The 15,218-nt window shown below is 32.6% G+C and overlaps 1 protein-coding gene across 7 annotated transcripts in view; it reads right to left on the bottom strand.

Moving 5' to 3' along the window:
* The window catches only part of LOC128998054 (glycine receptor subunit alpha-2-like), a 32,181-nt gene extending 24,407 nt beyond the window's left edge, over window positions 1-7,774 (bottom strand). For 3 of the 7 annotated variants that reach the window (XM_054424015.1, XM_054424021.1, XM_054424022.1), the window contains exon 1: window positions 7,670-7,753. The gene's annotated coding sequence lies outside the window, so the exon portion shown is untranslated. Of the gene's footprint in view, window positions 1-7,669 lie in introns of all 7 variants that reach the window. The other 4 variants (XM_054424020.1, XM_054424019.1, XM_054424018.1 and 1 more) reach the window with 4 other exon arrangements.
* Window positions 7,775-15,218: the final 7,444 nt, after the last annotated feature.

Below are 15,218 nucleotides of genomic sequence, written 5' to 3'. Positions count from 1 at the left end.
TCGCAATGTATTTAACGATTAAATTTGACTCACTACATTTTCTCTGACGACTTTTTAAATTGAATTTGATTATTTATTCGTAATTTTGAGGCCTGCGTTATTACTGTAGTTAAAAGTAAAAAAACAAATATAAACTGCAATTAAAAATAGTAGTTGTACAAGCTACTTCTTCATTTTGTTAAAACAGTTCCTGATAAACTGATAGACTACTAAGTATACAAGTAATTATCTTAGCCGATACATGGACTAAGAACAAAAATAAAGAAGGCTAAATAAGAAGGCTAATTCCTATTGGTTATGTTGTATTATCTTAGTAAGTTTCCCAGTAAGTATCTAAGCATTCAAGTAAGTATGCAAGTAATTATCTAAGTAAGTATCCGAGTAAGTATACAAGTAATTATCTAAGTAAGCATCCCACTAAGTATCTAAGTAATTTTCCGAGTAAGTATCTAAGTAAGCATCCCACTAAGTATCTAAGTAATTTTCCGAATAAGTATCGAAGTAAGTATCCGAGGAGGTATCTAAGTAAGCATTGAAGTAAGTTTGCAATTAATCATCTAAGTAAGTATCCCAGTAAGTATCTAAGTAAGTTTCCGAGTAAGTATCTAAGTGAGTATCCGAGTAAGTATCTAAGTAAGCATTCAAGTAGGTATGCAAGTAATTATCTAAAAATAGTAGCTAAAAAAAATATAAGAATTCAAGTAAGTATACAAGTAATCATCTAAGTAAGTATCCCACTAAGTATCTAATTAAGTTTCCGAGTAAGTATCGAAGTAAGTATCCGAGGAGGTATCTAAGTAAGCATTCAAGTAAGTATGCAAGTAATCATCTAAGTATCCCAGTAAGTATCTAAGTAAGTATCCGAGTAAGTATCTTTGCAAGTATAAAAGTAAATATATGAGTAAGCATCTATGTAAGTATTCAAGTGAGCATCTATAGTTTGTATCCAAGTTATTATCCAAGTTATCCAAGAAAGAAAGAAAAATATAATCAAAAACATTTACTTCTCCATTTATCTGTCCAATATTTTTTCATCCAATTAATTTCTAAATCACAATAACAATACCAACAAATATTGCTACAGTTACACCTCGCTCTGGATAGTGAAGTGAGCTTGAGGGCTTGATGACAGTGGGGTGGGGGAGGGTTGGTGTTCAAGCACTTCGAGAGGTCCTTTTCCCTCTATACGTCATTCCCTACAGTTAAAGTATACCTATTACCCCACTTCATGTCTTAATGAAACGTTTCTATTCAGTGTTGGGGTTCTTGCCGGTTTTTAAGTACAAAAATGTTCGAGGTTTTGGAAATATATTTGCATGGAGGTTATATAAAACATAACGCGATATGCAGTTATTGAAGATGTCTCAGTTTTCGAAAATAAAATCTATGGGTATCGATTTGATAATGGCCCCGAAAAATGTCACTTACTGTATAGTTGTCGGCATGAGTGCACATCTCAAAATCGAGGCTTACATTTCCAATGATGCCGATAATTCTTGAAAATCCGTGGCTTTACATTATTATAACGCTGCAACATTTAGATTTATAAAATATTGGCGGAGAAGAAACCTTATTAAGTGTTAAGTTTAAATTATCCACCATCCCACACAGCACAGAATATTCTCAGGATATCTCACACAATTCCCAAAACGTCCCAATATCCCATGGGAAACTCTACAGAGGATATCCCCCATATCCCACTGGGATATCCCCAGGACATTCCAAGGATATTCTTATGTTGTGTTGGATAGAAAATATATTTTTGGTAAGTTGTTTATTACAACTGCAAATTGACTAAATCAAATACAAACACGTATTTACCTTTCTAAAATCTTCTATTTCCTCTAAAATGTATTTTAATTATATAACGATTTGTAATAAATTTTACCGTAACAGTTTTATTAACCCCACTCTTTTAATCTAAAACACTCTAAAATATTTAATAACGAAACTCCTTAAGAGTTCAGTTAAGGTGTTAAGCTAACTGTTAAATATTAAAATATGTTCTTTTCAATAACCTTGTTAATACGCAGCCATTTGGCATGAAACCTCCAATGATTGGTTTCAATCGCTACATGTTGAAAACGAAATGATCAGACGCTCTCTCATATTTCAAAATTAATCATTTAAAAATTAAATTTTCACATTAAAAACGATCTGCAGCTTTTTTAGTGTAGGTACCGACCTCATTACGGTATTTTGGTCAAAGTTGCTGTTAACAGTTGGTTCTGCAGGATCAAAACTAAAACTATTAGATTATTGAATTATTATTCCACATACGAAATCAAATAAGCCATTAAAAAAATGTTATCAGAATCTTTGTAACGGCTTTATTTCTTTTATAATTTTATCATATATTTAAATGCAATGGGTGATCAGATCTTTTGGTTTCAATGGGTACAAGGTAGCAAAAGTTTAACATTTATTCATATATTTCAATATTGATCAAATAAATATGAAATTTATTTCTATAACCTCGCCAATGCATATTGGGGACTGTGTCGTTATCAGATTAATCCAAATAAAATATTTTAAATTGTTGGTCTGATTGGTTGCGGATATATTCGAAATTTCCATTATTATTTTAACATATTTCATAAGTCATCAAGTTTATAGTTCTTATGAATACAAACTTATAAATCTTCTGAATTCAATTTTTTTTCGAAGTCAATACCCGTAATCAACAAACATTTCAAGTTCACAGAATAGTAAAAAATAACAGCACTTTCAAAATCCACAAATACAGAGTATATAATTTTTAAAACTGCTTTAAAAAATCAAACATGATGTTAATCATCAAGCGCTGTTTTAAACCTTTTTTTCATAAACTCCCAAAATTCATTATCACTTAAATGATAATGTTTATCATTAATGATGATGATCATTTGCTATTTCCGATTTTGATGAAATTTGGTATAAACGTGTAAACCTACATTAATTCGAACGAGTTCGCGATCCAGCATGATCGGACTATGGGAACGGGGGTTTACGGGGGGTTTTTATGGGGTAAAAATGGGGTTTTCCCATTTTTGACCCTAAAAACTTAGAATTTTGCAATTTCTTTTAAAACTATTTTGTAGAGCTTAAAAATAACAAATAATTTAGTATGTGAAGCGTTATCATGCGCCAAATAGTTACGGAGAAAATTTAAAAAAATTTAAATTTAAAATTCCCATGTTATTCTTATGAAGAATAAGTACAATTTTGTAGTTTGCTTGTTTATGAACATATTTAGATCAAATTTGGAAGATACATTTATTTCTTACTAAACTATTAACATTTACAAAAAAAAACACTTTTTTACCCTCCCTGTTGCCAAATGGAAATTAGCTTTGTCTGCAGGTTTGCTGCGGCGGGGGTATTGTGATTTTACCTCGTAAATCGTAATGTTATTTAACTTCCTATTCTATTTACAAATGTTAACATTGGCAATACTAATGTCCAAGAAGTAATTAGTATGAATTTGTATTTTTTTTTTAGTGTCCTTTATGCGCGTGTTTACATTAAATACCTTATTTTATTTTCCTACGTTATTTTATTAATTATTTCCTCTTTCTATAAATTGCACCAATGTTTTGGGTTAGTGTATGTGTAAAATTAAGCTCTATACCAATTGTACTAATACACAGGCAAGTGCTAACCACCTACATAGAATAAAAGAGGTATCGCATACAAATCAAGTTAAATGCAAGTGAAAACTTTTATCTAAGTTCTAACGTGGAAAGAAGACGAAGTAAATGTTAAAAATTTAAAGTACAATAAGTTGTACATGTTACTAATGACAAGTAGATGATGACAAAGCTGAAGCAAGGTTTAGAATACGTCAATGGCATAGTGAGCAGCTATTAATTACTGGTTCAAATCTACCTATATAACTTTCGTATCCAGCTAAACTGACAAGACAAGTATTTAAACTAAAGCAACATTTATGTCACATAAACTTTCATTGTATCAAAATTGAATGGAGAAAATATATTTCTGTCAGTAGCAATCTCTGTGAGAAGCTCATTCAACTATTGGCTATCCAGACCATATATTTCTATCAGTAGCAATCTCTGTGAGAAGCTCATTCAACTATTGGCTATCCAGACCATATATTTCTATCAGTAGCAATCTCTGTGAGAAGTTTATTCAACTATTGGCTATCCAGTCCATATATTTCTGTCAGTAGCAATCTCTGTGAGAAGCTCATTCAACTATTGGCTATTTCAGTAATCTGAAAGTCAAGACTTTTAGACTATTTACTTGATTTGTGCAAGTAGTGACTAAACTAATTACTGAGTTAACTTGTATCGATCGTTTAAAATCATTAGACGCGCATGGATTGGAATCGATCCAACGCACATGGTTCTTGATTGGATCAATTTTTGGTCGGCGAGGCGCCAAATTATTTTGCCAAGGAATACTGTGTCAAATGATTCTGTAAAGTGTCAATATTTTCCATGGCGAGTAAAAAAAAAATATAAAAGTCCTAAGAAGGATTTAGTTTATTTAAATTTAAATTCATTAATGATGAATTGAGCTATAAGCTAACAAAAAGGACCTCTCAGGTTGTTTTTGCCTCTTTCCCTCACTCACATTTACCCTATTTCGCCTGATACGGTACAGCGATATAGCGCTTTGAATTCTTTTCAACATCAATTTTATTTCTTTATTCGTCAACATCCACAATTTCTTGGTTTTTACTAATAAAAAATATAACAGAAATAATAAAAATAATTAAATTTACATTAAAATAAAGATAACTTAAACTTAAGTAGGGTTTAATTATTTAATGCTTATTGAATAGTATTTTGTATTATACGATTTGAATGTCATTAACATTTCTTGAAGGTTTATGAAGCATTTTTGTAACTAAATTTATCCATTTCATCATAGTTAAGGTAAGTTAAGATAGTAATATCGTCAGCTATAGATACAACTAAAATGACATTCCCATGTTAAATTTGTAGGAAAAAATATTGAATAAAAATTAACACGACTGAATAGTCGTAAAATTAATAAATTTCCCAATTTTAATCAAACTATATATAAGCATATATATAAGCATGGAAACTACACTCCCATAAGAATAACATGAGAATTTTAAATTTACACGATTCATTTTTTGTATATTTCCTACATAACTGTTAGACATACAACATCGCTTCAGTGTGCTATTTTAAGCCCTACAAAATGTGTTTAAAAGAAATTCCAAAATGTTATGTTTTGAGGGACAAAAATTGGAAACCCCAAATTCTACCCCGTAAACCCTCGAACCTTATATTTAGTCCGGTCATGGTGGTTTAAACTCAGGTTTACTCTATCTTTAGTCCGGTCATGGTGGTTTAAACTCAGGTTTACTCTATATTTAGTCCGGTCATGGTGGTTTAAACTCAGGTTTACTCTATCTTTAGTCCGGTCATGGTGGTTTAAACTCAGGTTAACTCTATATTAAGTCCGGTCATGATGGTTTAAACTCAGGTTTACTCTATATTTAGTCCGGTCATGGTGGTTTAAACTCAGGTTTACTCTATATTTAGTCCGGTCATGGTGGTTTAAACTCAGGTTTACTCTATCTTTAGTCCGGTCATGGTGGTTTAAACTCAGGTTAACTCTATATTAAGTCCGGTCATGATGGTTTAAACTCAGGTTTACTCTATATTTAGTCCGGTCATGGTGGTTTAAACTCAGGTTTACTCTATATTTAGTCCGGTCATGGTGGTTTAAACTCAGGCTTACTCTATCTTTAGTCCGGTCATGGTGGTTTAAACTCAGGTTAACTCTATATTAAGTCCGGTCATGATGGTTTAAACTCAGGTTTACTCTATATTTAGTCCGGTCATGGTGGTTTAAACTCAGGTTTACTCTATATTTAGTTCGGTCATGGTGGTTTAAACTCAGGTTAACTCTATATTTAGTCCGGTCATGGTGGTTTAAACTCAGATTTACTCTATATTTAGTCCGGTCATGGTGGTTTAAACTCAGGTTTACTCTATCTTTAGTCCGATCATGGTGGTTTAAACTCAGGTTTACTCTATATTTAGTCCGGTCATGGTGGTTTAAACTCAGATTTACTCTATATTTAGTCCGGTCATGGTGGTTTAAACTCAGGTTTACTCTATATTTAGTCCGATCATGGTGGTTTAAACTCAGGTTAACTCTATATTAAGTCCGGTCATGGTGGTTTAAACTCAGGTTTACTCTATATTTAGTCCGGTCATGGTGGTTTAAACTCAGGTTTACTCTATATTTAGTCCGGTCATGGTGGTTTAAACTCAGGTTTACTCTATATTAAGTCCGGTCATGGTGGTTTAAACTCAGGTTTACTCTATATTAAGTCCGGTCATGGTGGTTTAAACTCAGGTTTACTCTATCTTTAGTCCGATCATGGTGGTTTAAACTCAGGTTTACTCTATCTTTAGTCCGATCATGGTGGTTTAAACTCAGGTTTACTCTATATTTAGTCCGGTCATGGTGGTTTAAACTCAGGTTTACTCTATCTTTAGTCCGGTCATGGTGGTTTAAACTCAGGTTAACTCACTTTTACCAAATTCATCAAAATCGGATCATTTTTACCCGAGATATCGCACTAATGGACACATATATGAAATGATGAATGGATAGTGTTATTGGGATTTTGAGACATCAAGACGAAAAAGTAAATAGGCCTTAGGTTTAGGTTTTACCATGAGACCTACGGTAGTATCGTATTCCCTAAATGGTAGATGCCCAAAATCCGATAAAATGGTAAAATGTTAAGATAATATCAAGATTGTGCAGTATAACATAAAACACATTACATATATTTTTATAAATCAGGATCTTTTACATTCCTGTACACTATACCATTCTAAAATTTAATATAGTACAGTTAATTTTATTTTAAATGTTCTTTGGCATTAATAAATATTAACATATTTAATGTAAACCTCTTTAAAAGTGAGTATACATTCTAATTTCAATCACGGTTTCATGGGTAAACTGTTCACCATGAATTTTATTACTGTTTGATAATATACTCGACACAATTAAAACTCCGAATACGTAGCCAGTACTAAAAAGTGAACAAACCTAAAATTATTTTAAACTACTTGCAAGGTTTGTAAACTTTTAAAGTTCAGTAGAGGCTTCAAAGGCAAACATCCTGTACACTATACAGTATTATTTTTTTATAAATCGTTCCAAAGAATTTAATATTAGAAGATTCCTCCGTTAGCTAATAACCCATTTCTCTGAACAATGCATAACCACATTTCATGTAACTGTAAAATCATTCAGGGACACGTTTAAAGGACGTGTTGAAAACATAAATTCTTCATAAACCGGCCTACGCATTTTAATAAATAGTTTACTATTTCTTTTCCTCTTTTGTTTTCTAAAGAACCAACTCCTCCAAACATTTCAAATTATTCCAAAGCTAGAACATTTGTAGGATATATTAAAAATTTAAATTCTTCCTGAACAATTTTTACAGAGTTCTTCGTTTACAAGTTTAAATCATTAAATTCGCCCTATTTTATGTTTACATCCTGTTCTAATTAACCCACCCAAAACACATCATAACATGTCCAATCATTCGAAAACATATTTAGAGGACTTAAAAAAGCCTAAAAATGTCAATAAATATTTGACCAAATACCATATTATTTTCTACTACAATGGTTCAAGGGGGTACATAAATACTTACATAAAAAACAAAGTTTGTAGACCGACCTGTTAGCGGAGCGACGTTCTTAGACCGGGTGATGAATCAATGTGAGCTCCTCACCGTGCTACAAGAGACAAGTGCCCGATCCTCATACTTACCCATCGATCTTGGTCCCATCCCCTTAAGCCTTACTGCAGAGTCAATTGAATTGTCGCAAGTGACGTAGTGACGTATGCACTTGTCTTTTTCCTCCTATTTTTAGTTGTTCGTGAAAACGCCATTCAAATAGGTCTTTTCCTCGAGGAATTTCACTGCAGTTCAGAATCAGTTCACAGTCCGGCCGCAGGAGGATGAGAATCATAATCGAACAACTGATTATTGATGACAGAATCGCACTTAGTAGTGAAGTAAACCCTATTTATACGGAATGACAACTGATTATTGATGATGGAATCGCACTTAGTAGTGAAGTAAATCCTATTTATACGGAATGACAACTGATTATTGATGATGGAATCGCACCTAGTAGTGAAGTAAACCCTATTTATACGGAATGACAACTGATTATTGATGATGGAATCGCACTTAGTAGTGAAGTAAATCCTATTTATACGGAATGACAACTGATTATTGATGACGGAATGGCACTTAGTAGTGAAGTAAACCCTATTTATACGGAATGGTTGGAGATCCAAGTTGTCGGATTAATAAAATTCCAGATTAGATCAAATAATTTGAAGATGTAGAGAGGCATTGCCATTTAAGGGCAGTTTCCCGTTTTTGTACCTCACAACCGACACCTTGAATTTGGTGCAGTAAACCCTAGTTTTCCTGATCAATGAAATCCAGATAAGTAGAACAATTGTAATTTTTTATAAAACGTGGACTCAACTAGGTGTATTCACCAAAATATGGGCAAAGTGTAAAAATAAGCGACATGCACTTTAGGAATTTGGACTTAGGTTGAATAATTTGCAGCATTAATAGATTTAAGTGAATTAATTTTGTAAGATTTTTATTTTTTAATTAATAATTTTACAGTAACACGTATATGAAAATACGAATCCCATAGCACGTTCTACATAACAGTTCGTATAGGTTTCCTACTTGAAGGTTTTTATCATCACAGACCATTTTAAAAGTGTTATTTAACTTTCAATTTGCTAGATTATATTTTACGCTTTACGTTTATTTATTTAGGTTGAAATTACATAGAAAAACATCACAAATCCGTATCATACTGTCAAACATAATTGCCATGAAGGTCAGACGATGTTTTATCTTTGACGACTTGGGCTAGTGACCCTTAGCACCTCAGGGCCGCATGGCATGTACCCCTGGGAAACTCGTGTAGCGAATACTAATAATAGACTGAAGAGAATTATTGTTCCCCTAATACTGTACTAAGAATCAAATCAAATCATTTTTTTTTCACAGGGTAAAATCTGTATGATAGCTTTACTAAAACTATAAATAAAACTAAACTCTAAACAAATAATGTAACTACTAAATTTCAACAAAACAGCCTGTCTCAATTTTCTCGGAGAATCGGGATAAAAATCCTTTATAATAACTTATAGGGAGTGCATTCTATTAGTAGTCAACGTCCAGACGAATCTTGCAATAAAGCAAATCCCACTTGCACCTCCGAAAAAATCCAAATGTTTTTGTTTATATTCTTTCATTTAACAAAGTGGCCTATGTCAGTTTTGTAACACAAGTTTTTTTAGTAATCATTACACTTTACACTAATCATTACTCAACATTTGTAGAGAAACATGTTCAGTAACTATGTTTCACTAATCAGGATATAAGACGTATTTTTCTAATTTTATCACAAAGTATTTATTATTTTTATTCAAAGGCTTTTTTAGCGAGAGGTGATTCAGAAAAACAATTGCGTATTTCATCAATTGGTGATCTATTTCTATTTTATTATTATATTATTAAACTATTATATTATTAAAGTGATACAATCAAATTTTATGTAAACGGTTAAGACCATTTACCAAATAAAAATATAGGCATATAGCATATCAAAATGAAGCTTAGAGTGTGTAGATTTGACGAAAAGTATTGATATGAACGAACTCCCTAAGGGCTCTGCCCCACAGGCTGATTTCCAAAAGGCTACGCCTTGCATGTTTTGGAAGTTATTATTTGATTAATTTAGTGAACAACAGCTGGCCAATGCAATTGAAAATATAGTTTTTTGTTTACATTTTTGTTTACTTGTTTTATTATTAACTTTTATGTTCTTAAAATACGTGGTGAATGGGCAATAAAGCTATTTATAGCTGTTTGATACAAGTGAGTAACTAAAGGTGTTCGAAACATGATGACTATGAGATTAACAAACCCCGTATGTTGTTCGTTCCAAGAGGTTGTCACCGATCTTTAACAGATCGCAATTTCATTGAAAAGTATTAAAGTAAAGGCTTACAAGTGGCTTACAAGTGGGATAAAAAGATCTAGTAAACATAAACGGGAACTTTTTGAGCTCAGCAAACGATCCACAAATCTGCATTTTAAAAACTATGTTAAAAAGTACAGCAAAGTGCTCAGTAAATGTATAAGAACTGCTAAAATATTACATAATAAAAATAAAATTAAACAATCGTTCAACAAGACTAAAACTGCTTGGCAAATTGTAAAAACAGAAACGAATACTTCCGCCAGTAAAATAGACAAATTTCCATTTTTATCCGAATCCGTTAACATAAAAAATCAGTTAAATTATGTTAACAAATTCTTTACAGAAACTTGCAAACTTCTAAATGTTAATTCTGATCCTGAAAGCTCAATAAATTTTTTACAACAAGGGGTCCGACCTAATTCCATGTTAATATCTTTCAAAACTACAGATCCTCAAGAAATTCAGCAAATAATTAACGAATTAAAACCTTCCAAATCGTGTGGATGGGATGAAATATCACCCTTCATCATAAAACAATGTTCATCTTTTATTTCAATCCCACTTGCTCATTTAATCAACACTTCACTCTATACAGGTGTGTTTCCGGATGTATTAAAGCTCTCAAACGTGATACCAGTTATAAAAAAAGGCAATCCAAATGAACTAACTAATTATAGGCCCATTTCATTACTGCCGACATTCTCAAAAATTTTTGAAAAGATAGTTTTTAATAGGCTGTATGATTACCTTGATAAATGTCAACTCTTCAACATGAATCAGTATGGGTTTAGAAGGGGTAAAAGCACTGTAGATGCCATATTTAGTTTTGTATCTGAGGTTGCGGATGCTCTTGACAGGTCGCAGAATGTATCTGGTCTCTTCTGTGACCTGTCAAGGGCGTTCGACTGTGTAAACCATAATATACTGATTCGGAAGTTGCAGTTTTATGGTATATCGGGCAGGACCAGTAAATGGTTGGTTTCATTTCTATCCAACAGAAAACAGTGTATAAATTTGCAGTCACTGGGAATTAAATCTGATTATAGATTAATCACAGATGGTGTACCTCAAGGGTCCATTCTTGGACCCTTACTCTTCCTGGTTTATGTCAATGACTTGCCCATGACCTTAAATTCTAAATTGGTTATGTTTGCTGACGATACTTCTGCTATCTTCACCCATCCAGATAAATCAATGTTTCCACAGCTTATCAAACAAGAATTCCAAAAGCTGGAAAGTTGGTTTCAAGCTAATGGACTTTTACTAAATCAATCCAAGTCTCTTTTAATGAACTTTAAAAAAAATTATTTTAATAACAATTTTTCTCACGAAAACACCACTCTATCTTGCAACCTTGCCAACTCCACCAAATTTTTAGGAATAACAGTAGATCATAAATTAACCTGGAAAACTCACATAACAGACGTCATCAAAAAGTTAAATAAAGCATATTTTGTAACTCTCATTCTTTCTAGATCAGTTGATATTTCTACTCTTATGATGGTATACTATGGCTATGTTTATCCTATTCTCAATTACGGAATTATTTTTTGGGGAAATTCCGACAAAAATAAAAAAGTTTTTAAATTGCAAAAAAGAATAATTAGAACAATTTATTCTATCAAAGCTAGGGGTTCTTGTAAAAATACATTTAAAAACAATAATATCCTTACTTTTCCCAGTCTGTATATCTACAATTTATTAATTTTTATGAAACAAAATATTTCTAAATTTTCTGTTAATTCGGACAATCATAATTATAATACCCGACACAAAAGCTGCCTTTTATACCCTAAACATAAATCCTCAACTTTAGAATCTTCTCCCCACTACTCTGGTGTTAAGTTTTACAATAACCTGCCTGATTCGATTAAATCTGTAGCTTCCCTTAAGTCGTTTAAGAAACAGTTATTTAAGTTTTTATGTAGTAAATGCTGTTATAAGGTAAAAGATTTTTTCCACTGACTCTTGTACATTAGTTTTAAGATATTTGTTTTATCACGATTATTGTATTGACGCTATTTATGTATATTGTATACTAAATGAATAAAGGATAATTTGATTTGATTTGATTTGATTTAAAGTTTAAAAAAAGATGTCGTGAAAGAGAGCTGCGTGTTCAGGTACAACCTCGTCCAACCTTAGGACGTAAGGTATGAAGGTTCCACTGCTTTTAACATCCTTTCAGATGACAATTTCTCGAACTTGGGCCCTTTAAATGAAATATAAAGTCAAAGTTGATTAAATTAATTCAATGGTGGTTTCTGATCATCCGTGAATTCGCGGGTAGATCCTCCCCAGACAGCACAAGGATATTTTATAAATATTTTTAAAATATATATCCATCTTAAAAATATTTTATATATTTTAATATTATTTTTAAAATATATTTTTTTAATTTTTGAATAATATTTTAACATAATAGTTTTAAAATATTTTAAAATGTTTTTTTAATTGTCTTAAAAATATATTTTGTAAATATTTTCTATTTTTCGGTTTAATATATTTACAAAATATTTTTAATATATTAAGACAAAATAATTTAGCTTTTTATGTAAAAGATATTTTTAAAATATTTTATTTACCATAAAAAATAGCTTTTAAAAAGATTTTTATAGAATTGTAACTGTAAAAATATTTTTAAAAACCCTTTTTATACCTTTATAAAGAATATTATAGAAATATTTTATAAATAGCCTGTTTAAGTTTTAAAAATATATTTTGGTAATTTGTTTCAACCGAGCTGGGTAAAATATAATTCCCACACATTAAAAAAATATATTTTGACAGCAAATTTCTTGTTCCAGAATTGTTTTAGGGCCATGACTAAAAGACTTTTTTAAATAATTCAAGTAGCCTATACTAAAAATCGCATGTATATTACAGTTGTCTTAAAATCACTCCAAAAATAATTCCTTTTTTCCAAACAGTTAAACAAAATGTTTAGACTATCTTATAAAAGTGAACTTTTGACATACCGGATGTCCGCCCAAGTAGCACACATTGTTATTATTGGCCCAACGTTGGGAAATGGTTGGTACGGTAATGGGATCTATAGTCAATTGGATCTATAATAAATTATATATTTAATTATAGATTATAGAGCAGGGAACACCTGTTTAATATAGAACAATTAAAATAATGCAATTTTTTTAATTAATATTTTTTAACTTATTTGAGTTAATGTTTAATAGTTGAACAATTTAAGGGGAAATATTAATTAATGTTATAATAATAAATTATAATAGGCCTAACATTACTAATCTAATTGTAATTAAATAATCTTTATTCAAATACCAGTACCCTCTCCAACACCCAGAAAAACAATTCATCTACTTGATGCCTAAACAGATTATTATATACTGTGGTATCAAAAATATTTCAAGTATTGTGACCATTGCAACTGTCGGCTACTCTTTCACCACTTGAAAACTCTTAAAACCAACAAACACACATAGCTCAGAGGTAAGGTAGGAGGCTCCCAAGCCAAAGGTACCAGGTTCAAACCTCCGTCCGGGCAAAAAAATTTTGTTCTAGTTTTTTTTTTTTAATTTGTCTTTATGAACTATTTAATCAATTTACTCAACTAATAATTATTTTTTTCATACTAAATCTTTATTGTTTAAAATATTTAAATACATTTTTTAATAATTTTTTAATAACATTTATAAAATGTTAAAACAAAATATTTTATTAAAATATTTTTAGTATACATTGGAGGTGGAATAGGATGCATTTTAAAAATATACTTTAAAGATTAAAATAAAATATTTTTAAAACATCCTGTGCTGTCTGGGTCTTGCTCAAGTGTTGTTTTGTGATTAACTATATTTCTCGTCATACTGCACACTTCTCATTCACAATACGAGAGCCGTATTTCCCTAATGGCGGACACGGTGGTTGCCGGGAGCTTCACAAGAATACTCGACAGAATTGATTTTCTTGGAAAGTGGATTTCACCTATGATTTGCTAGAGTTAGGGGGTGCAGTTTTCAAGCATAGCTTTTACTCTCGCGATCGCCGAAAGCGTCTCCGAAGGTTGCACGATCGAAAATCGCGATTTCGCAGCGATCGCGTGGGGGACGATAATCAAGTCACCGCAACCACGAAAGATGTCCCCGATAGATATCCTGTTGAAAAAATAATTTAGCAGCTCATCCAGAGATCTGAGACCGAAGAGACGTTCATGATTTCGCCAAGATCGTGAGTCTGTAATGTCTGCACGATTGCGCAAGATTTTCACTATTTTGATGAGAAAGTATGCGACGTTCACGATCCCTCCTCCATCGCGGAGATGTCAAAGATTTCATCGTGACCGCAGCAGACGCTCACGATTTTTTCATGACCTAGAGTGATTTCGTTAATCTTCTTTTTCGTTTGGTGTTCGTGATTTCGCCGAAATCGCGGGAGGCAATAATGTTTCCGTGATTGTGGAAGATGTACACTATTCCGCATTGAACGTAGTAGATGTTGCAATATCGGATAATGTCCACAATTTCGTCACGACAGGGGGAGACGAATTCGTTCGGGACGAACGCCCTTCGGGAGATGATGTTCACGAATTCGTTGTGGTCGCAGGATGGCAGTTACCAGTTGCACCGATGGTCAGGGGTGGCCCAAATCTCGAATGTCCAGTTGCACCATTGCACCGATGGTCATTTTAGGTTGATGTCCAGTTGCACCGGAGGTAAAAGATCCCTGATGCCTTCCCCTCGCATTGAAATGTTGTTGCGTTAGGTTAGGTTAGTTGCTAGTTCCCTATTGATGATAAATATTTAGCGAAGACTATATATGATGGAACGTAAAAGACGGTATAGGTATATAAAAGCATAGAGCCAATGGAAAAAGCGTTCGAGTTCGAGGTGGGGAAGGAACATCCAAGCGTCACAGATTATTGACCGTCGGTGCAACTGGGCACTATTGGGAGGGAGGACTTAGTTGACCCTTGCAAATTCCTTTGACCATCGGTGCAACTGGGCATCAGCCCGCAGGATATCTATAGTCGTGACTGGGTATCTCTGGACCAGGAAAAGGAGGCCTACCTACCTCGGCTATTGTGGGGTGGCCCGCTCCGTGTAGTGGCAGTTTCGTCGAGTGGCGTTTGCGCCGCTGCTAAAATCGTGCTTCCAGCGGGCCCGCTCGGCCGACCATAATTAATGTCACTTGGCTGCG

This window comes from Macrosteles quadrilineatus, unplaced genomic scaffold, assembly GCF_028750875.1.
Source record: "Macrosteles quadrilineatus isolate MER2022 unplaced genomic scaffold, UCM_ALF_1.0 Scaffold_7__1_contigs__length_78375512, whole genome shotgun sequence".
Taxonomy (NCBI): domain Eukaryota; kingdom Metazoa; phylum Arthropoda; class Insecta; order Hemiptera; family Cicadellidae; genus Macrosteles; species Macrosteles quadrilineatus.
Note: the sequence above shows the minus strand (reverse complement) of the source record. Positions and strands in the feature narration are given on the sequence as shown.